The sequence below is a fragment of the Capsicum annuum genome, chromosome 5, assembly GCF_002878395.1.
Source record: "Capsicum annuum cultivar UCD-10X-F1 chromosome 5, UCD10Xv1.1, whole genome shotgun sequence".
Taxonomy (NCBI): domain Eukaryota; kingdom Viridiplantae; phylum Streptophyta; class Magnoliopsida; order Solanales; family Solanaceae; genus Capsicum; species Capsicum annuum.
The window spans coordinates 131,234,608-131,258,111 of NC_061115.1; the positions used below are offsets into that span (position 1 = coordinate 131,234,608).

At 35.2% G+C, this 23,504-nt stretch overlaps 1 pseudogene; it reads right to left on the reverse strand.

The window, feature by feature from the left end:
* Nucleotides 1-21,920: 21,920 nt before the first annotated feature.
* Nucleotides 21,921-22,766, reverse strand: LOC107872506 (annotated as a pseudogene).
* Nucleotides 22,767-23,504: the final 738 nt, after the last annotated feature.

Consider the following 23,504-nt stretch of genomic DNA (forward strand, 5'->3'; position numbering starts at 1 on the left):
AAGGGATCGATGATAATTATGGAGTATGAGACTCATTTCTATGAGTTGGATAGACATGTTATTTCTATTCTAGGTACTGAGTGTGAGAGAGGTCATTACTTTGTGTGGGAATTGAGGCTCAGTCATTGCATGTCTAACCAGACTTTGGTTTTTACAGGTAGATCTTTTCTAATGTTTTTTTATCCTGCTCAGGTGTTGGAGGAGATGCATCGTGAGGTCCATCGGAGCAATGATAAGAGGATTAAATATAAAAAAGGTTTCTGTAGGAGTTGTAGTTATTTCCAATTCAGAGATAACAATTTTTATGAAAGGTATCCTCTACTTCCATAGTATTAGCCTAATATTCATCCTAAGATTCAGCCTAGCAGACCTATTCAAGCAATGCTTCAGATTACTTATAGAGGTTTTCCTAGTTCTAGTGATCATCCTAGTTAGGGTGTCAGTAATTCTTTGAGGGTTTTATCTTTTGGGTATTCTACGTGTGGTGGCTATTCTGGGTTAGATGAATCTTTTTTTTCTAGTTTAACTCATGTGACATGCTTTAGTTGTGGATCTTGTTTTCACTATTTGCCAGAGTACCCTAGCCATGGGGCAATTGTTATATTAACTTAGAGTGTTCACCCTATTAGAGAATTTATCCCTCAGCAATAGATGGTTATCAGGGCTATAGAGATTTTTCTTAAGGTGATCAAGTAGTTCTCTAGTAGGAACGACAATTGATTGATCAAGATCCTAGCTAGATGGCGAGCGTGGTCAGTTGTGTGCAGTACCTGCTAGACTCGAGGCTGAGTCTTTGGATGTTGTTGTCATAGAAATAATTTTTGTATGCCATTAGTTGACCTTTTCTTTATTTGATTTGGGATCCACTTATTCTTATGTATCTTCTTATTATGCTCCATGGTTAGAATTATCTTAGGATTTATTATCAATACTACTATGTGTATCTACTCTCTGGCTAATTCTTTAGTACTGGATTCGGTGTTCTAATCCTATGTTGTGACTACTAGAGATGTTGATACTTATACTGATCTTCTAATTTTAGATATTTTGGATTTTGATATGATTCTGAGGATGGACTGGTTATCTTATTATCATGAAGTCATGGATTTCTTTGCCATGACCATTACATTAGCCATGCCCAGTATACCCCCAGTTGTATGGAAGCGAGCTGTTAGCCATGAGCCGAAGGGGATTATTTCTTATATATGTGTTATGAGACTTATTTTGAGAGGTTCTGAGTCTTACCTTACTTATATTCATAATATTAGGGTGGAGAGTCCATTGCTTGACTCTCTCCCTATAGTTTTATGACTTTCCTGATGTTTTTCTTATGAATATTTATTGTATATCTCCTGCCCATAAGAAGTTTGTTTTTAATCATCAGCCTTGTACCTGACTTATTGCTATGGAACCTTACCATATGGCTCTTGTCAATCTTAAGGAGCTAAATTGTAAGCTTTAGGATCTTTTTGGTATGGGTTTTATTAGACCAAGTGTGTCTCCTTGGGTAGCTCCTATGTTGTTTATGAAGAAGAAAGATGGCTCCATGTGTATGTGTATTGATTATAGGCAGCTTAATAAGTTGACAGTAAAGAACTATAATCCTATAACTCACATTTATGACTTGTTCAACCATCTTCAGGGTGAATCGATATTTTCTAAGATTGATTTGAGGTATGGTTCCATCAATTGAGGATTCAGGTTGAGGATAACCCAAAGATAGGTTATAGCATCCATTTTGGTCATTATGAGTTCCTAGTAATTCTTTGTGGGTTGACTAATGCCCTATCTGCATTCATGGATTTGATAAACTGAGTGTTCAAGCCTTATTTGATTCCTTTGTGTTTTTGTTTATCAATGACATTCTTGTGTACCCCAAAAGTAGAGAGGAGCATACACAACATTTCAAGATTGTGCTCTAGACCTTGAGTGATCATTTGCTTTTTTCCAATTTCTCTAAGTTTAAGTTTTGGATTTTGTCGATGACATTCCTTGGATATGTGGTGTCTAAGGATGGGATTATGGTAGTACCGATAATTTTTTAGGCTATTCGTGATTGGGCTAGGCCTACATCTCCAATCGAGGTTCATAGTTTTTATTGGTTTGGTCGGTTATTATAGATGATTCATCAAGGGCTTTTCTATCATTTTAGCACCTCTGATAAGATTGAATCGAAGGATGTTTGTTTTTTATGGTTCGAGGATTGAGAGTTGAGCTTTGGAATGTTCAAGGATTTTATCACTTCAACTCCTATTCTATTTCTTCTATAGGGGGTGAGGGATTCACTGTTAATTTTGATGGTTTCGATGTTGGTTTTGGTAATGTGTTGATGAAGCAACGTCTTGTCATTGCTTATGCTTTGAGGTTGCTTAAGGAGAATGAGTTCAACTACTCCACTCGTGATTTAGAGTTAGAGGAAGTAGTTCTTGCACTTAAGATTTGGAGGTATTATCTCTATGGTGTGCATTGTGAAATTTTCACCAATCATTGTTGTCTGGAGCATTTTAAACCTAGAGGGAGCTTAATACTATACAAGGTAGATAGATGGAGTTTCTTAAGGATTATGATACCTCTATCTTGTATCATCCAGGCAAGGAGAATATGGTAGAAGAAGCATTGAGTCGAAAGGAGGTGAGTATGGGGATTTTGTCTAGTATTTCAGTTTCTCAAAGTCCATTGGCAAAGGACATTCAGTCCTTAGACAACTTGATGGTTCGCCTCAATATTTCAGATCCTATGAACTTTTTCTAGTGTTGAGGTGAGCTTTTTCCTTTTTAAGTAGATTTGGGATCGTAAGTTTGAGGATATTAAGTTTTACTTCCTTTGTGATCAGGTGTTGAGTGGTGAGTCCAAGAGGACCACCATAAATTGTGATGGTGTTTTGAGGTTTCATAGCAAAATTTGTGTTTTGAAGATTCATCACTTGATCCATCTAATTTTCATAAGGGTCACAACTCTAGATATTCTATTTATTTGGAAATAACTAAGATGAATAGAGATTTGAAATAGCATATTGGTAGAGTAGCATGAAGATAGATATGGAAGACTATGTAGCTCGTTGCCTTTGTTATGAGCAGGTGAAGGCTGAGCATCAACGACTAGGTAGATTGTTTCAGAGATGGCCTATTCCCGAGTAGAACTGTGAGTGGATTTCCAGGGATTTTGTCAGTAGTTATCATTACAACTCTCGTAGTTCTGATGGAATTTGGGTCATTGTAGATCGGTTGACTAAATTTGCACATTTCCTTCCTATTCAGATGTCCATCAATTCCTGATAACGTTCACATATACCATGGAATTTGGTAAAGTACTGTCATTGTCCATATCTCAACTTCTATTGAAGTCTAATCCTTAAAGAGTAAAAAGTAGAATTCTAGTCTTATGGGTCTTAATACTAACTATGAAAACCCTCATCCGTCGTTCAAGGATGATGTGGGTTCCAAAAGTTCACCTAAACCCTTCTTTCAATGATTGTTTGAGCTTTCAAGAGTTTGGGGTTTTCACCCCCAAACCCATTTTGAGAATTTGCGGCTTTCACCAATAAATACCAACCAAATTAATCAAACAATAATAGAACCCATCATCAACAAACTAGCATAACCATAAATACATCACAACCCACAACTAATTGCACCTTCATTTAATACAATCCCAAGACAATGAAATTTTGCTACTCATGGTGAAATGACAGAAAAATATACCATAAGGGTTATGCAAATCATCCATTCTTTAAGAAATTACTATATTCAAAATCTTCAAATCTACTTACAAATCTTTCCCAATTTAGGGTTTAAACTTTCAATTCAAAATATTGCTAGTTTATAGAATGCCCAAAATGGGGAAGGGTTTTAAGCTTTTAAGGGATTTGGGGTCGGTTTTTGAAAATTAAAAACTGTCCCCATGCCCAATACCACATTTCTGCAATCACACTGGATTTGATATGATCACGACAACCGCGACGGCAGGTATATCCAAGTTATTTCGGTTGCCAACCTTCTTGATTAGCCGCGATCGCGGCCCTCGGACCGCTATCGCGGTAACTGAGTCATATTTCTACTCCAGGTCTTCTAGCAGGACTTCTTTTCTATCTTTTGATCTTTTTTAGCTCAAGTTGACATCTTTACATTTCATAAAATCTATGACTATGAAGTATGGATATTAGTGCATTTAATCATACATATGTCTCATTTATACATTAAAATCATGGTAATGTGCACGTATATTGAGTGGAAATGAGTGGTAAATTCACCACTCATCAACACCCCAACTTAAAGATTTATTTGTTCTCAAAAAACACTACCTCTTACCATGATTCTATGCATATTTATGCCCATATTGAATGACCCAATGATCATAATGACTTCAAGATTAGTTAATACCACAATTTAGCTATTCAAACATAGGCAAAACTATTTTCATGACACCCCTCAACATAAAATGTGATTTTTCAAGGATACAAGAAATTTAAAGAGAAACCATTCAACAATCACTAATACTTTAAAGATGACTCACCTTTGACCTCAACTACATTATACACCTTTTTTGCCTTGTTTTTGTCGTAGATACCAAAATCACCCAGCATGACTTATTTTCTATGCCTCCTCAGAAGAAAGAAAATTCCACACACCAAGTCATCAATTATGCAACAAGGAATTTAAGTGTTTAACACTCTCTCTCTCATGAAATCTTAATGCTAACAGGTACCATGCCATATTCTTTCCCCTATTTTCAATCACCACTACAATGAAAATACTCAATTGGAAATAACGAACGGATTTTTTTAGCTTGTAACATAGGTTCAGAGTAGGGTAGGATATACTTTAGGAACAACGTGTTTATACCCTCCATGAACATCTATATCAGACTATTCCATCCAAATTTTGATCATGAGCCACTTCTTTTGATTTTACTCTTTACACATGTGCCCACTTTTTATTTCCTTGGTTGACCCATTTTCTTTTTATTTTTTCTTGGATCCCTGTTCTTCTCTTTCCATTGTTGGATCCTTTCCCTTTTTCTCATTTGTTCTCAATATTTAAGATCTTAGGCACTCACTTACAACTTTGTGGCTTAAAGTTACCTCTTTCAATAATTATCACCCCCAACTTAGGCTTCTACCCTCAAGTTGTAATTTTAAGTTCAAGGAGGGTAGGGTTCAAAAGAGCGATAAATTAAAAGGCTCAGGCTTGCAATATATTTTCCAAGGAAAGGTCTAAAGGCTCAAATTGGGTGACTAGGGATAGCATCTATGCAAGGGTAGGCTTTTTAGGGTAAAGTGAACTTCCAATGTCACAAAGATGGACTAAGATCTTCTCACCAACCAAGTATAGTAAAAATTAGCCTTGAGAGACTAATGTGGCAAGTTATAGATGGTAAAAGTACCCATAAGATTTGGACAAATAATGTCACCACACAATACATGCAAAATTCACCAAGGAGGCTCAATTACCCTTTCCGCTAGAGACAGAAATGAAGTATCTCCTAATTTTTAAAAGACAAAAGTTTTGGAGTCACAACACAAAAAAAAGTGTCGATACATAATTACTCACATCCGTATCATTAAATTCTCAAGAAATTTTTTTTCGATAGTGGGTAATGTTTGCTTTGCATTTGCACCGCACATGATTTTCTAATTATGGTACCAATGTAAGCCTTCATCTCACATTTTGGCTTTTACATGGGAAAACCATATGGTTACTCAGACTTTGCCATATGTCCAACTGTGATACCAAATGCCAAAATGCCATAGGTACTCAGCGTTCGCTTGCATTTTTGACCTTGATGCTATGGGTACTCAGACTTCCCCTGCATCCATGGCTCAAACCATAATGATGACCTTTTTCCCTTAAGAAGGTTTTCACTTAATCTATCATAGGGAAATGTTTATCGAATATCATCACAAACAAAATGAAGATAACACAAAAATCTAACAATGAAACAAAATAACCGATCCATACAAATATGGGCACCATCAGAGTGACCGAATATTACAACCCAAAAGAACATAAAAACATCAAAAATATCAATAATACAAGCCCAAATGAAATAAATAAAGAGATAGACACCCCCAACTAAGTAGCTAACAGTGTCCTCAGTACATAAACAATAAAGCATAAGAAGAGAGAAGGGTGCTCCCTAAAGCCACATTAAGAACTTCTTTTATTTGTAGACTCTACATCATCATCGGCATCCTCATGCCTAGACCTCTCGGCTACCACCTCATCGTCACTCTTTATTAGGAGGAAGTGATTCTATCATGGGGTTTTAAGACCTTTTATAAGCCCTTTACCCCCTTTCACATGTTGATATAGAACTTATCTCTCTTTTTCTTCCTTTTCACCATCTTTTTATGTCCAATTCAGAGATAACGATATGACTCCCCTAAGGATGAACAGGCTCTCTCAAGCCTACTAATGTTAGCTCCCTGATTCTTTTAGTCCTCTCTATACTCCTCATAATTTGATTGGGATACATATAAATCATGGGTGGTAGAGGGATCTCCTGGCCCCAGGGATAGACCTGACATGATCACCCGAATGGCCACAATATCAACTCTAGTATCCTTAAGACTCTCAGTATTTTATGGGCTACAAGACTCAAGCTTCTGATATGTCGACTTCCCCAAATTGATCTTCCTTTTCTGGCTTTTTCCCGGTGTCTCTTCTCCTCAAATTTTCAAAGAATAGATAAAGGTGCCCAAGTGCACCCAATTATATCTAAAGTATTCATATACCCCATCTCTTCTACAAAACTCAATAATCAAAAATGGAAGAAGAGATGTGTCCCACCTTGGTTCTTGAAGAATTTTATTTTAGAAACCACGAGCTAACCAATATCCAAAAAAATGTTGTCTAAAATGAAAGCAACCATCTGATCCCACATATTTGTGACTTTTATCATATAGGTGCAAGGGGAGACTCAACTACATATGATGTCTATCTAAATTCGAGCCTCAATAGAGAAGTCATTAACGTGGACGTTACTTTTAGTTGCCGCACATGAAACTTCCTTCCTGCGGCATAATCTTTCTTCCAACCAACTTCCCAGTTCGTACCCTTTTTCTTCAAACTTACCCATGTCTGCATTTGGGAACCCATAAATAGCGTTGATTTGATTTACCCTGAAGTCCACCACTTTCCCCCGGATCTTGATATTCATGTAGGATAGATCTAAGAAATACATTATGCTAAGGTTTGCATAGAATTCATGGGCCCATTGATAATTATCCTTGCAAGGATCCAAGGTGAAACATCGCCACCCTATGGACACAATCCTGCCAATCATTTTTGGCATATTCTCCAAGCATGTTCCTCTTTTTGGGATCATCTTTGTACTTGGAAGATCACCATAGTAGTGAGTGTGGCACTCGGGTACCATGAATTGGATTTGGTTGTATTTCTCCATGAGATTCTCCTTAAAACAATAGACAACACAATAAAATCAACTATTAACATATTCTTGCACAAACTATGCTATGTTGTCCACTAAAGCTCATTGGATAGTTACTTGGAGGTGTTTGGAAAAAAATTACAAGTGGAAATTTTTTTGCACATGCAGAAAATTAGCCTTGATTACCTTAATTATGGTCTATAGAGTCGCGATTGCGGCATCTGAGGCCTGTTTGAACCTAATTGTTAAATGTCAAAACATTCAAATTTGAATCCCAAGGAATTTTAGATAACAAGGATTTACACTAAAAACTTTGAAGAAAATCACTAAGTACTCGATTAATCCCCTAGAATGCAAAAACCATTAGTGAATACTCATATGGGAAACCTATCATGCACTTCAAATGCACTCTTCATTTTTCTTAATTTCACGCAAAAATTTGGGTACTCAAGGCTTCTCCACTAATTTACACACAATATTCTAGAGGCTAAACACCTTACAAGTATAATTTACGAAGCATTTAAGCATGAAAAACATAATTTCAGGCCTTCCCAATAATATGCATTATATGGCCTATTTTCCATAATCAAGGCATGAATTTGAGGCACCTACCAGTTAACTTATATAATAAGAATTCAAGGATATTGTTGGAACACTCATAATTTGGCCAGAACTGGGTCTATTAGAGAGAAAAGTTGAGAAGGGAGTTTTGAGAGAAAGTGGGGGTTTGGATAGTTATAAAAATGATGTGACCATGATAGCAGGTAAGGTTCTGCAATCACAAACACGCGGGTGATCACAATTGTGGCCAATGACCCGCGATCACATTAGCTGAGGGCATTTCGTTCCCTGTTCAGCTTATTTCACATTTTGATAGATTTTACCCTGTTTAGTTCAATATGCTAAAATTTGACACATTCGCCTTCAAAAGATCATCCATCACCCTCTATAGCACCATAAATGCATAGGTTAATCAACTGACCAAACAAAAATTTACTCTACAAAAGTGAAAACAAGGAATAAAAGCAACTCTCATGGCATTTATGGGTTGCCTCCCACATAGTACCTTAGTTTACATCGAGGCATGGCATCTTCATTTTTTCTCAAGATGGGTCCTCAAGGGCCCCCTCATTCACTCCTTTGATTTCAACATCAATCAATGATATTACTTGAAGTTCCATGAGTTATTTCTTTGGTTTTCATACTCAAAAAAAGACCTCTTCATCATGAACTCTAAACATCATTTTACCCAACCCTAATTCAGTAATAGCTCTCTTGGTGGATAATATAGTTCAACCAAGAATAATGGGAACCTCTACATCTATTTCAAAATCTAAAACCACGAAGTCTGCTGGAAGTATAAATTTGTCCACTTATTCTAGAACATCAAACAAAATCCCGACTGGCCTCATGATAGAATGATCTTCCATTAAAAGTCTCATAGATGTTGGAGTTAGGGTGTCTAATACTATCTTATTGTCAATGATGCGTGAGGTTTATTCTCACACTGAGGTCGCATAGAGCTTTCTCAAACATATGTATTTCGATGTTTCAAGAGATGCTAAAAGCTCTAGGGTCTTCCTTCTTTTATGGAATTTGGATACTTATGGCAGCACTAAAACCATGGGTCACTTTGATTGTGTAACCTTTGATGAGCTTCTTTTTTCACATCAACTTCTTCATGAGCTTAGAATATCTTGGGATTTCTCAAATTGCTTCTATCAATGGGATATTGATAAAGAGGTTGCTAAGCTTAGCCATGAACTTCTTGAGTTTATCACCCTCCTCTTTTCTTTAAAGCCTTTTAGGAAATGGGGGAGGGACTTGTATTTTAGGAATAACATAACTTTATGGTTTCTTATTTTCTAGCACATCTTCAATCAACTTCCACCAGTTTTTTTTCATCTTCATCTTCTTGAGATTTTGGTGGAACTTATTTTGACTTAACCTTAGGCATCTTTTCACCTAAATCTTCTTTCAAGTGATCACCAAGGGACTTCTCACTCCTAGTGACTATTGCTAAAAATCGAGCTTCATTCTCCAAGTTCACAATAGTATCACTAGGAATACCACCCTTTGGCCTAGCATTTAATTGGGTAGAAATTTACCTGATTTGAGTCTCTAATTATTTAATGGAGGTGGAGTGGGACACCACAGTTTGATTAATTTGCAAAAATCACTTTTCATTTCACAGACCATTTTGTCCATTCCTTCTACTCTCATCAAATCCTCGCCAAGACAACTTCAATTTTTTATTTGTCAGGGTCAATGGTTATATCATCTTTGTTCTTCACTATATTATGATGTGGCATATACCGGTCATAATCTTCATGATCTGTATCGCTCTTATCACTATCACGTTCATGGTCCATCCAACCTTCATTCCCACCTTGCTTATGATAGCGGGGAGGGAACCCCCGCATAATTTTCAAAATACTGAATCTCCTCATCAAGCTTCTTTGTTTCTTCTTCATCATAGGCTTTGGATGCCACAACATTTATGTGTGGCCATCACATTTTTTTTCAAAATCTCCAATTGTGTCATTATATTTGCCATATTCTCCCCTCTTTCCTCATCCATCTTTCTTGTCAACTACAGAGTTAGTAAGAGACCCTCTTGGCACTTTGGCATCTCGAGTATGCCATCCCCAGTTTTACTTGGTAACTTCCTCAATCAAATTTGAAGCAACATGATAATTTACCTTCATAAAGAGCCCCCCACTGCATTGTCTACCATAATTTTTTTTGCATATTAAGAGCTTGGTAGAAGATTGGAGAAGCATCTTCTCCAGAACCTCATGGTTTGGTCATTTAATTAGTTTTCTGTTAAATCTTTCCTATACTTCATACAGAGTGTCTCCACTCTATTGGCTAAATTTGATGATCTCATCCCTAAATTGGAGCATTTTGGATATGGGAAATACCATTTAAGAAAGTCACCAGTGAGTTGTTCCCATAAAGTGATTGACCTAGTTAAAAGATATCAAAGCCATAGTACCACCTCTCCTATTAGAGAAAATAGAAAAATATGAAACTGGATGGACTCTTGGGTTATGTGTGTAATATCAAAGATTGCATGCACTTCGATGAAGTTCTTTAAATGCAAATTGGGGTCGTCATAGGCTTTTCCCCCAAAAAATCCCTTTATTTATAGCATATGCAAATGACGCTTATAAAATAAAAGACATTGTTCCATGAGTATGTGGGAAACAGATAGCACCTGATCGACCAATGTAATTGAGTTTCTCCTCATCATCAAGGGGGCCATCAAAAGACCCAGTTTGACAAACATTGTCACTCATGGTTCCATTATTGCTACGGAGATCACCGAGAAGGAAACAAACATAAAAACCAAAAAAAATATATAGCACTATGGGTATGCCCTATGTGATAATCAATACCGCACAAGTGAAAACTAAATTTAACTCCCAAGCAATGACACCATTTTTATAACGCTTATCGATACCATGCAATTTGATAGAGGATGGTCATTCTCAATGTCTCAACTTTAGTTGAGATCGAACCCACAAGTAGTGAAAAGTAGAATTCTAGTCTTATGGGTCTTAACACTTACTAAGAAAACACCAAAAGAGCAAATAAGTAAAAAAAACAAGACTTAAAATGGGGGGGGGGGGGAGTGTGTGTCAATAGTAACTCAATTCCATAAACTATGCAACAATTGTAATTCAACTTTGCTATGAAGAGAATCTTAAGATTATGTATAATTAATGGAAAATTAGGTATGGGTATGTGTAGATTTGGTGTACATCCTAGTTGTTAAAAATATAGTAGGCTAGGTCTAGGGTTATCGATGCTATCTTGTCAACAAAACCTCAAGAATTTCACCTATTTAAATTTACTAATACCTAACAAGTGTTTCATTTATATTCACCTTGTATCTTAATTGGGTATCCCTATTTCTAGGAAATACCCAAGATATAGTCAACCTTATACTCAGTCTTATGTCTAATATAGTGAGAATTAGTAAACTAAACCGATTAATTGTCTACTATTTCCTTGGTTCCCATATCTCTCTTTCAAGGATGATGTGGGTTCCAAAAGTTAACCAAAATCCCTCTTTCAATGATTGTTTGAGCTTTCAAGAGTTTAGGGTTTTCAACCATAACCCCATTTTGAGAATTTGGGGCTTTCACCCACAAATCCCAACCAATTTAATCATATAATAGTAGAACCCATCATCAACAAACTAGCATAAAAAAATAAATCAAAACCTACTACTAATTGCACCTTAGTTTAACATAATCCTAAGATAATGAAATTTAGCTACTCATTATGAAACAGAGAAAAATTATACCATAAGGGTTGTGCAAATCATCCATTCTTCTAGAAACTAGTAAATTCAAAGTCTCCAAATCAACATACAATTCTTTCCCAATTTTGGGTTTAAACTTTAAATTCAAAATATTGCTAGTCTCTAGAATGCCAAAATTGTAAAGGGTTTTAAGCCTTTAAAGGATTTGGGGTCGGTTGCTAAAAATTACAAAAATACCCTTATGCCTAATCCCGCATTATCTTGATCACACTAGAATTGCTGCGATCATGGTTATCATAAATACAGGTAGATCCATGTGATCGCTATTGCTGACCTTCTTAACTAGCCCTGATTGTGGTTCTTAGACCAAGATCACTGTAACTAAGTCCTATTTCTGTTCTAGGTCTTCCAGTTGAACTTCTTTTCTCTCATTTGATCCTTTTTAGCTCAAATCTATAGCATTCCATCTCATAACCTGTATGCTTGCAAAATATGGATATTAGTGCATTTAATCACACATGTCTCATTTGTACATTTGAATCATGGTAATATACATAAATATTGCATGTAAATAAGTGGTAAATTCACCACTCATCAGTGCCGAGAGGTTAGCCTGTATCTAATTGCGTGAGATAGCCTATTTGTATGGTATGCCCATATCTATTATTTCAGACAGGGTTTTGTGTTCAGTTCTAGTTTTTGGAGGGATTTTTAGGAGGAGATGGGCACTCAGGTAGACCTTAGTGTTGCCTTTCATCCTCAGACAGATATCCAGTCTTAGTAGACTATTTAGGTACTTGAGGATATGCTCCGAGCCTGTTTTATGGATTTTGGAGGTAAATGGGTAAAGCAATTAGCATTGGCAGAGTTGGCATAATACAACAACAGTTATCATTCGGGTATTGACATGGCATATTTTTTGGATATATATGATAGGAGATGTCATTCTTTAATTTATGGTTTGAGACTTTTGAGATTAGACCCTGTGGAACCCATTTTCTTTTAGAGTTATTAGATAGAGTTAGGATAATTTATGATAGGTTAATAGTAACTCAGAGTAGGCGGAAATCCTATCTAGATCGTAGGCTTCACACCTTGAGACCTAGAGTTGGTGATCGGGTATTCCTCTATGTATTTCCTATGAAGGTTGTGTTGTGATTCAGAAAAAAGGAAAAGCTTAGCCCTCGGTTTATTAGATCCTTCGATATTCCTTACACAGTTATTGAGGTGGTATATGAGTTAGCCTTACTTTTAGAATTTTCTACTGTCCATCTAGTCTTATATGTTCCTTGTTGCGGCAATACATTGCTGACCCATCCAATATGCTTAGATGGAATTGAGTCCATCTTGATGACTAGTTGACCTTTGTGGAGGAGCCGATGCTCATTTTTGCTAGTGATGTCAGGTGGTTGTGTACTATAAAGGTTGCTATAGTAAAGGTTCACTGGAGGCACTGCCCAGTAGTGGTTACTACTTGGGAGATCGAGAGCGAGATGCAGACCTAGTATCCTTGTATGTTTGAGGTTTTAGTTATGTCCTAATCCTTAACATTTGCGAATGAAAGTTCTATTAGTAGTGGATATCTTAACATCACATCAAATTATTTTCCATATTTTCCCCATTCGAGCTTTTCCATAGTTTCTCCAAGTCATGAATGACTTGTTGGAATTGACAGTTCGATTTCCGGGCAATGCATATATTTTTTAGAATCAATTCCCTCTTTTGAAGTCTGTACTGGTTCCAAATAGACACCAATCAAAAACTTTATCCAAACAACCTTGAATGCAAGTTCTGACTATTCCTGCAGCTTTGGAATAAGGAATTTTTGCTAGGAGGATTCTTTGTTCAAATCTTGAGGCACCCGGGTTTATTTTAACCAATTTTGTCAAAAAGTTAAGAAAATAGAAATTGGGAGTGGGACCTATTTTTTGATGAAACAACCTTGGATGGGAAGTTCAACAATGCCATTGAGTCCAAAACATAGAATTTGGTATGGTATCATAGTTTGTTTGCACGCCTAGGGTTTTGAAGGAATCTTAAAAAACCCAGTCGAAGTCTATTTTGAAAAAAAATCTGGTGCACCAGTTTTTCTAGTTCAACCGCGATTGCAAAGGGTAAATTGCAATCTCCAAATGAGTTCTACTCAAATCAAGATTGTGAAGGGTAAATCATAATTGCTAAATGCATTTTATATGAGCAAATCATGATATTGATACTCGAATGCATAGTATCAGTATAAATAGACCCTTTATGCACTATTTTGCCCATTCTTCATCCGTTCCAAGAGAGATAAATTCGTAAATGGTGAGATAGATTAAAATTAGAGCTTGTGGGTGATTCTAGAGCTTGTCTAACACTTCTTTATGCGATTACCTTCTGATTTAATAGTGTATTTTCTCATTTCTTATTGAAAAATCTCAAAGCCTTGGGGGTTTGATTTTATCCCCAAAATAGCTCAAATTTCACCCATTTTTTAGGGTAATGATTCCTTGAGTATGAGGGAATATTGGGTTGCTTTTGAAAACATGATTCTCGTGCGTGGGACTCACATGGGATTTTGGTACAATTTTAGGATCCAAAGCACAATGCTGCAATATGGGTATTGTTATTCTCATATTAATAAGTAGAATATGACTTTTGATAGGTTGGCATCTAGCTGAAGCTTCTCAGATAGGAAAAGTGGTGATTTGGTGGATCTTTTGAGTTTTCATTAGCATCCAGGTAGCCCAGGTTTTACCCCTTGTTAGATTAAGCTAATTCATAGTATGTTTATTATATTGTGTTAGACTTGGGATGATATTTAGGTGTTGGTGTAATAATTTGCAATACTTTGGATTAGTTTTTTCATTTAGGTTATTTTGGATATCATTTTTGGAATAATTAGCCTAGTTAACCGTACCTTAGGTGAAGTTGACCTTATAGGCTCTTGCTTAGGTAGCAAATGATTTAGTTACTCTTATAGTAAGGAGATTGCCTTAGTCACTTTAGTTGAGGGTTGAATTTACCCTAGTTGCCAGTTTCTAAGGTAGAATTCACTTTGTTGCTCTCTATTCAGAGAATTTGCTATCTTAGGGTTAGTTATAGCTTGTTCAACATCTAATAGTGGATTTAGATACAGTAGACTATATAATTTTAATTATTATATGAAATATGCAAATACCAATTGAAGTGTAGGTAATGATGATGATATCAATTATTTATACCTGGTGAAAGTCTAGAGAATGGCTATGATATTGATAAAGATATTGATGGTATAGCTTATAGTATGAAGAATGATATTTATGATGATGAAGTTGATTATACCTACCAATTCTAGTCTGGATATACATATTATAACATGATGATATACTCCTTATGATATAATGATATCTAGTTGTGAGATTGGCAATAATGATTCCAGCCAAGACAAAAAATGAGGAAATAGTAATAACGTGGAATGACATGAATAAATTCTAGTGATGTCATGAATATATAATAAATGGTGATTAGTTGATAAATGGTAATTAGTTGGCATATAAACATTAGTGATAGTTAACGGTTTATGATAAATAGTAATTATTTGATTAATAGAGACTATTTGATAATTGATGGTTAGCCGATAAATAATGATAAGTGGGTAAATGGCGGATATGGTGTGGCATAACTTGGATGAATTCTAGTTGCATCATAAGAGTTGTTAAATTACAGTGATGGTTTATACTATCTTTTTTGTACCTTCCAGGTTTATGCAGGCTTGTAATGAGATTATTTACTTTGATGCACTAATTTGCTTATGGGGGCCAATTTCATAGTTATTATTGCATGTGTTGATGCTTTACATAATGTATGTTATTATTCAGGTTTACTTACTTATCCATGTGCAGCGACGTTAGAATGGTTATCCGGTTAGTCTCCTTACAATGACTTAGTTATATTATCTTGTATTTTATCATACATATATCTAGCCCAGTCGATTGATGATGCCTACTGACTACCCATTATTTTGGTACTCATACAATAATTTTTTACCTTTTGGTGCGTATTCGAGTACTAATTTCCAGGGTTGATAGACATTCCTGATGTATTGATTTTAGGAGATAAGGTGAGCTATTGGCATTATAGTAACCAATTTACTTCTGTCTTACTTATGTATAGTCTCCAGTTCAAAGATAGATTGTATTGACTATTTTAGATAATTGGGTTGTATTTATAGTTGCTCTTGTACTGGCTCTACCATGTCTTGGGATGGTATCTATGTATTGAATATCTTTTGATCTATTTCTATTACCTTCCTTATTTCATGTGTTGGATTTCCTAACTGGCCCTTTTGGGGAATTTCTACCAAGTTAACCTATTGTGTTTAACTCTAGGTTATGGTTTGGCTCACCTACTTAAGGGATAGAGTAAGTTCCATCACGATTCCTAAATCGGGTCATGACAAAGATGAGGGCCGCTTTAGCACCCTCTGTTAAAGAGGACAAGGACGCTAAAGCACACTTACCCACTGATAGCCAACCACTTAAGTGGCAAATTAATGCTTCAGAACCTGTCGCTAATGTGGCCAAAGTGGCACTTTATCACCTACACCAGCTGAGGTGCACTAGCTAGAGACTTGGAGAATTCCAAGTCTTCACAGACCCTTTAAGATTCATCCAGAATCTTGAGAGAGAAAACGAACTATGACAATCTTTCAAATTCAACACCCCAGATTCAATGCTGATATCAAATTTTTTAAAAGATGTTGTTTTCAAAAAGTTGACCCCTAAAACCCAATTCTACAACTTTCCAAACCAAGGATCAACATGAGATATAAAAGCCAAACAAACCAACAGTGTTACCAACCTAAAATAAATGTTTTGAACCTATCTATTTTTCTATCCGACACATAGATCAATAAATGTTGACCAAAGTCAACTTTAAGTTTGTTTGAGCCATCAAAACCCACGATTCCACATATGTCACACCAAATTACATTGGAAACTATACCAAACATCCCCACATCCCAGAATACAACAATGCAACCACGAGCAGGGGTAAAATAGTTAAATCACACAGAAAGATATACTTCACAAAAAACACCAAAAATTAGGTCATTACTATTATGATTAACCATTTGTTGTTTTAAATCTTTAAATTTTTTGTTTCTATCATTTAGGCTATTTCCACTAGGTTAGCCCATTGCTTAGAGCTTTGGTACCTACTGGTGGGATAAAGTAGGTGCCATTATGACTCATAAATTAGGTCGTGACACATGTCCCCTTAGTTGAGGTAACTAAATACACCAATCTTGCATTGAATAATAGAACTCTAGATTAATGTCTAGGTAGTAAGAACCTAAAATTTGAATCATCAACTCAAATCGACATCTCTCAAATTAAGCCCGTATGTCTGGAGAACATATCAACGAGGCAACATCAATTTTGGTCTCCTCTACAATACCGTGTCGTAGTCCACCCTACCCAGAAATAGTTTTGTCTCTATCATAAATACTTTTCATCCCCTTCACACACCATCCTAGGATGGTCTACACAAGTGGGATTGCTAAGACATATGTGAAATCTAACTCCTAATTGCAGATACTGAAGATGTAATAGCCTGAGTACCCTGAGCTAAAGCAAAGACATCTTTAGGAGCTTAAGTTGTATTCTCACCTTTATTAGATTAGGGTGCATTAAAATTAGATGCATATTCACTATCACCTAAATCGGATGTAGACTCCGACCCCACCTCAGAGTAGAGGCCAACTATATCCTTCGTCTTACTAGAGCAAGAATCTATCTCTACCTCTACCTTATTATATTGGAGAAGTATGGTGGTGAAGTTGTGATTAAGCTCATTTGGGGTCCAGTCCAGACAAAAGAAGCTTGTGAAGTCTTGGGCCCTGACTATGCTGCCTGTGATGGTGTAGGCTAAGATCCAAACACAATAGTAGTTGGTTGGATGAATAGATGCCTTGGTTGTAGCCTGCCTCTTTGCCTATCCACGATTCTGGCATGAGACAAAGGGTGTACTATTTGTACTCATAGGATACTCCATAATGGATCCACCCCACTCAAGAAACTCATATCTCAACTTGGACTATAATCCCATCTTTGTTGTAGCCTTGGGTGCTATAGTACCTAGGGGCGTTCATGGTTTTGTTTTTAACCAAACCGAACCACAATCCAAACCAAACCGATTAAAAAACCTATATTTTGTTAGGTTTGGTTTGTTTTGGTTTTGAGTTTTAAAAAAATGATACTAATTTGGTTTGGTTGTTGTTTAACTCTAAAACAACCAAGAAAATAACCAAATTGAAACGATATATATATATATATTATAATTACTTATGTATTTTTCATAAATACAATATAAATATTTGTTACATTTTATATTTTAATCATGATTTAACTTTAGTCGTAACACATTAAGTCATGTCTTCATCTAGTTGATAGTACCTTTTTAGATTCTACGTGAATTTTACACTTTTAATGACAAATGATACTGATTGTGAAAATAATATCTTGTTGTATATTGAAATTTATAGCTGAGATTCATTTGACTATAGATAATCATTAATTTTAAATTTCTTTTTGAACCTTGTAGAGCAAGAAGTTTATGTGTTCACCTTTTGGGGGGTTTATTATATCACTCTATTAAATATAGTTTTAAAATATTGTTTAGATGCATTCATATGGCGTTGTTCATAGCTTTTATGAAGTATAACACTCAGTTAATACCTTAGTTTCAAAGTTGAGATACAACACTTGGTTAACATCTCATATGTTAGATTAGATTTGTTTTTTTTTAGTTTTCAACTTTTATCAATAGGAAAAGTTATAAACTGAATAAACCGAATGAAATCGAAGTAAACCGATGAGAAATAAATTGACGGTTATTTTTTTGTTTGGTTTGGTTTAGTTTAGTTTTAGAAATTTAAAACTGACTAAGTTATTTTGGTTATGGTTTTGACCAATAACCAACCCATGAAAACCACTCATAGTACCTATTAGTGATTGAAACACAATATGACAATAAAAAATAAGAAGAAAATTTGACATTCTGACCCAGAGGTTAACTACTATCTCTATCTATGGGTTGTAGAAGTACATACGGACCATAGGTAGCCCTCGTAAGTAGCATACAATGCCTTGACCATTAGGTATTCAAGTCTGATGCGTACATGACCACTTATGGGCTCGTTGGTATTACTTACGTGCTCGTAGGTAGCTTTTATGGGTCCCAATAAAGGGCATGCCAAATTTTTCGCAAAATTCTCATCCAACACAAATAAATTTTCAATTTTCAGACCAAATTCAATCACTACAACATGCATCAGTTCAATTACCACAATTATTTCTACATTATTTGAGTTAATCAACTTCTACTTCAATTTTCACTATGATCGCAGGCTTCCCAAAACAAAAATCATGCAACGCATTAATTTTCACCATTTTTAGGCTTCAAATATTGTAAAAACTATGAGAATTTAGTAATTTTAGGTCTATGATACTTGCAATTTTAAGTTCTATGTTCTTGCACAACTTTTCAAAAGGATTGGAACCAAGAAAACCTTACCTTGGATGTAGACTATAGAAAAAAAAAGATGAACACTTGATTTATCCCTAGGTTCTCAATATAAATCATGAATGTGGGGTGTTGTGGAATAGGTTTCGCCTTTTAAACTTAAGAATGAGAGGTGGAGAGTTAGAATTGATGTGGGATTTTTGAACTTTAAGAGTCGGGGTGTTAAAAGGTTGAGTTTTTAGTTTTTATACCCTAGGTTACTGATCTGAGTCGGGTTAGAAAGTCCTAACCCATTTTTTTAAAAAAAAAGTTTCCTTACCTATAACCCCTACTTACGCGCCATAGGTAGTATTTATGGGCCCATAGGTAGGGACCGTTGGCTGGATTTATAACCTGTTTCAGCTCTGATTTCTACGACCCCAACTTACGAGCCATAGGTATTACTTATGGTCTAGTTGGTAGGGACTTTATGTTAAAGTTTAGAGACCTAAAAGTTGCTTTTGATTCTTAAGACTCAACTTGCATATCTTTTGTTAGATCTACAACCCAATAAGTAGGGTTGTAGGTCCAATTACCTGGATTTGCCTAAACATTATTAATTTTTACCATTCTTCTAGTGTTTTTCCATGCTTTTAAGATACAAAATAGAAACAAAGTGAACACTAAAACCTTGGGTTGCCTCCTAAGAAATGGTTGATTTAAAATCAAGATATGAATGTTGGGCACTCAGACTTCACCAAAGAGCCTATGGGTTGCCTCCCATGCAATTCCTGATTTAACATTACGGTATGACTCAGCTCCCTTGGCTACTCAGACTTCTCCAAGTGCAACATTCTCACACATTTTCAAATCCTCCATGCTTCCCTTGTAATGCTTTACACGATGCCCGTTCACCATGAATGGGGAATAATCATCCCTTTTTAGCTCAATTGCACCACATGGAAATAATCTAACCACGGTGAATGGTCCAGACCACCTAGACTTCAACTTTTTAGGAAACAAGCAAAGTCTCAAATTATACAATAAGACCATATCACCAGGTTGGAATACCTTCTTCTCTATTTTATTATCATGGTATAACTCCATCTTCTCCTTATATAAGGCGGAACTTTCATAAACACGAATGTGGAATTCATCTAAATCATTTATCTTATCCATTCTTAAGTGTACGACATCACTCCACTCAAAATTTAGCTTCTTCAACGGCCATAATGCCTTATGCTTAAGTTAGACCGGCAAGTGGCTTGACTTGTACACAAAACTACAGTAAAATATATATATAGGTACAAAATTATTAGCTATGAGATGGAATTCGTTATTAATTGTTCAACTTTTATTACGAAAATTACATTTTGTATCTAAATACATGAAGCACATACTTTTAGTGACGAAACATAAAATTTCGTAGCAAAGTTTTGTCCTCTAAAGTTTCCCACCAAAAATATTTTGGCGCCATTTATTAAGTATCAATAGAGATGAATTTTAAGTTTTCAGTGACATCATTTTTTATCACTAATAATGTATCCGATCCTTCACAAACTATGTTTATGTCTTGAATCAGTTATAATTTTAGCACAAAAAGATTTATCCATAAAAAATAAGTTGCCGCAATAATGACAAATTAGAGTTGTAGTTAAATATTTTAAGTTTTAGCTATAAAATTTGATATTTAATTTTGACATCAATTTTTGTCACTAATACTTTAAAAGATTAGTGAAGAGCATTTTGTTGTCTCTAATTAACCTGTGATTCAGTGACAACACAATTTTATCACAAAATATGCCAGTTAAATAGTGACGATTTCAAATTTGTAGCTGAATATTTAACTATTTGCAATGAAAATATTTCGTAGATAAATATAATTTAATCTTTGGCTATTTGTGTTTATGATTATTGAAAATTCATTATATATCGATATAGCTATAGAAAATAGAATCGATATAATTGTTTGAAGGTGAAGGTGAAGTGAACTTATCGAATGAATTTTTCGGAAGGGTCCAAAGTCAATGTGCTAGTCTTGTCACATGTGGAAACATTCTAAGTAGACCGAGATTAAATATGATCAACTAGAGTTTGTAGCTATCATTGTAAGTTTTAGCCACAAAATTATATATTTAACCATGTCCAGACTTTTTCTAACTAATAATTAAAATAAATAGCGATGATTGTATTATCGTCACTATTTAAACTTTTTTACTAGGACAATACAATGCATATTATTGAAGTGCAATGTACAACTTTGACAGCCAGTCTTTGCAGAAAATGCCAGGAATAAGAATTATATGGGTGCCAACCACTACAACACGAGCTAATAAATAAAGAATTCCATGGATTTGAAGTTTTACAAACATAAGCATTCACATAAATATATAATGTAAGCTTGTCTAATGATCTCAAAGTCACTATTTAAACTTTTTTACTAGGACAATACAATGCATATTATTGAAGTGCAATGTACAACTTTGACAGCCAGTCTTTGCAGAAAATGCCAGGAATAAGAATTATATGGGTGCCAACCACTACAACACGAGCTAATAAATAAAGAATTCCATGGATTTGAAGTTTTACAAACATAAGCATTCACATAAATATATAATGTAAGCTTGTCTAATGATCTCAAAGTTCTTCTATCTTCTGTAGAAAGAACTAGATTCAACTTATCGACAGAAAAAGTACGTGTATTTGCGCCCAAAACTTAAGTGTTTGTTACACTCATGTTTCATACAACTATTTTTCTTGCAAAAGGAATGAAGATCGTTAGAAAATCAAATCATCACCCTGCAGTCAGCTCCACAGAACCAGTGGCATCCCTCTGCTGAATATGCAAAGCAACCAAAAGGCCTTTCCATGTTTCTCTAGGTCCTCCGCCCACTTGAAAATCAAGTAGTTTTCTTTGTTACACATAGTACTATTGTAGTAGTTTGACCTACCCTGCATGTATCTGGAGGTTCTTCCTCGAGACATTGTCCATGATACTTAAAGGCCTAAAATGACCACCCTCTAGCTAACGACTAGTATTAATTTCATAAATCTCCATGAAGAGGAATTCCAATAAAGGATAAAGCCTGGTGCTTTTGTCTTTCTTTGACACCAAATCCTCTGCACATTTAAGATTTAGAACTAAATCTGTGTCCACAGTTTTATCTGGGATCTCATCTTTAATCTTTGATCGAGGAATTCCACCAAGGATGAATCCAATTTCACCTCTGCAGTATCCCTCTTCTAGCCTCTTTGATAACAAACCAAATATAACCTCCTCTAGGAAAAGTTTCCCTTGACTAACAACATCTGCTATCTGCTTGTAGAGAGTAGAAAAAGGGTGGAGCTCATGATGAATGACTAAACCAATAGAAATATAAAAAAAATCTAAAAGCTTCGATAGACACTGAGTGTACGCATGTATCTATTCCATTAGATCACCTATTATCACCCACTGCAATATCTTTCCTGGAATATATCACTCTGATTCCTCCATTAAACAACACTTGGTGTTCTTATACTCTTCATTGTAATCATCAAAGTGAGATTTTGGAGACGCCGTATCTAAGCCATAAGAATAGAGATACTAACTCTGAATAAGTGGATACTCCGCCGCCCTCAAACGGCTGAGCAATGCCATTGCTGGCTAGGGAGAAAAAATCATCACTATTTAACCTGGAATTTATCACAATGAAACTGTCACCAAAAAAATAATTACGACTAAAATTTCATAGTTGAATAGTGTAATTATTGGGTACAGATAAATTTATAGTTATAATTATAAGATCAATACTTTATAATAATTTACCAAAATAAATAAAATTAGAGAAAAACTATATATTATTTGAAATATATAGACTTTAGACAAAATGATATAGACCTTATCACATAATTAATATAAAAAGATAAAATATCTAAACATCATTATGATAGCCAAAATTTTTCTAAAAAAAATTACAAACAAAACCTCCAAAACTGTTAAGAGTCTCAACAAACTTTTTAAATATATTGTCATATGCGTTATCCAAAAAAAGGCATTTATGAAAAGGTGTTTATTAAGCTTCATTATAAAATCCCACAATATTATCCAAAACAAGCCATAATATTGATCAGTGATCTATTCAAAATATAATCCATTTGATGTCCACCTTATTCTTTGAGAATTGTAGTGTTAAATCTTGTTTATTAGTATTGGGGATAAACAACAAAGTCACAAGTAAATTAGAAACTTCCTATCGACAAACATCACAATTTTTCTCCCTTTCATGTTAAACCACTTGTTTTGCATTCCTCGCGAACAAGTCTTAGGTCACCTTTGCATCTGCACTCCATCTGGAAAGCATTATCATCATCACATGTCTCTAGAAAGATTCTACCA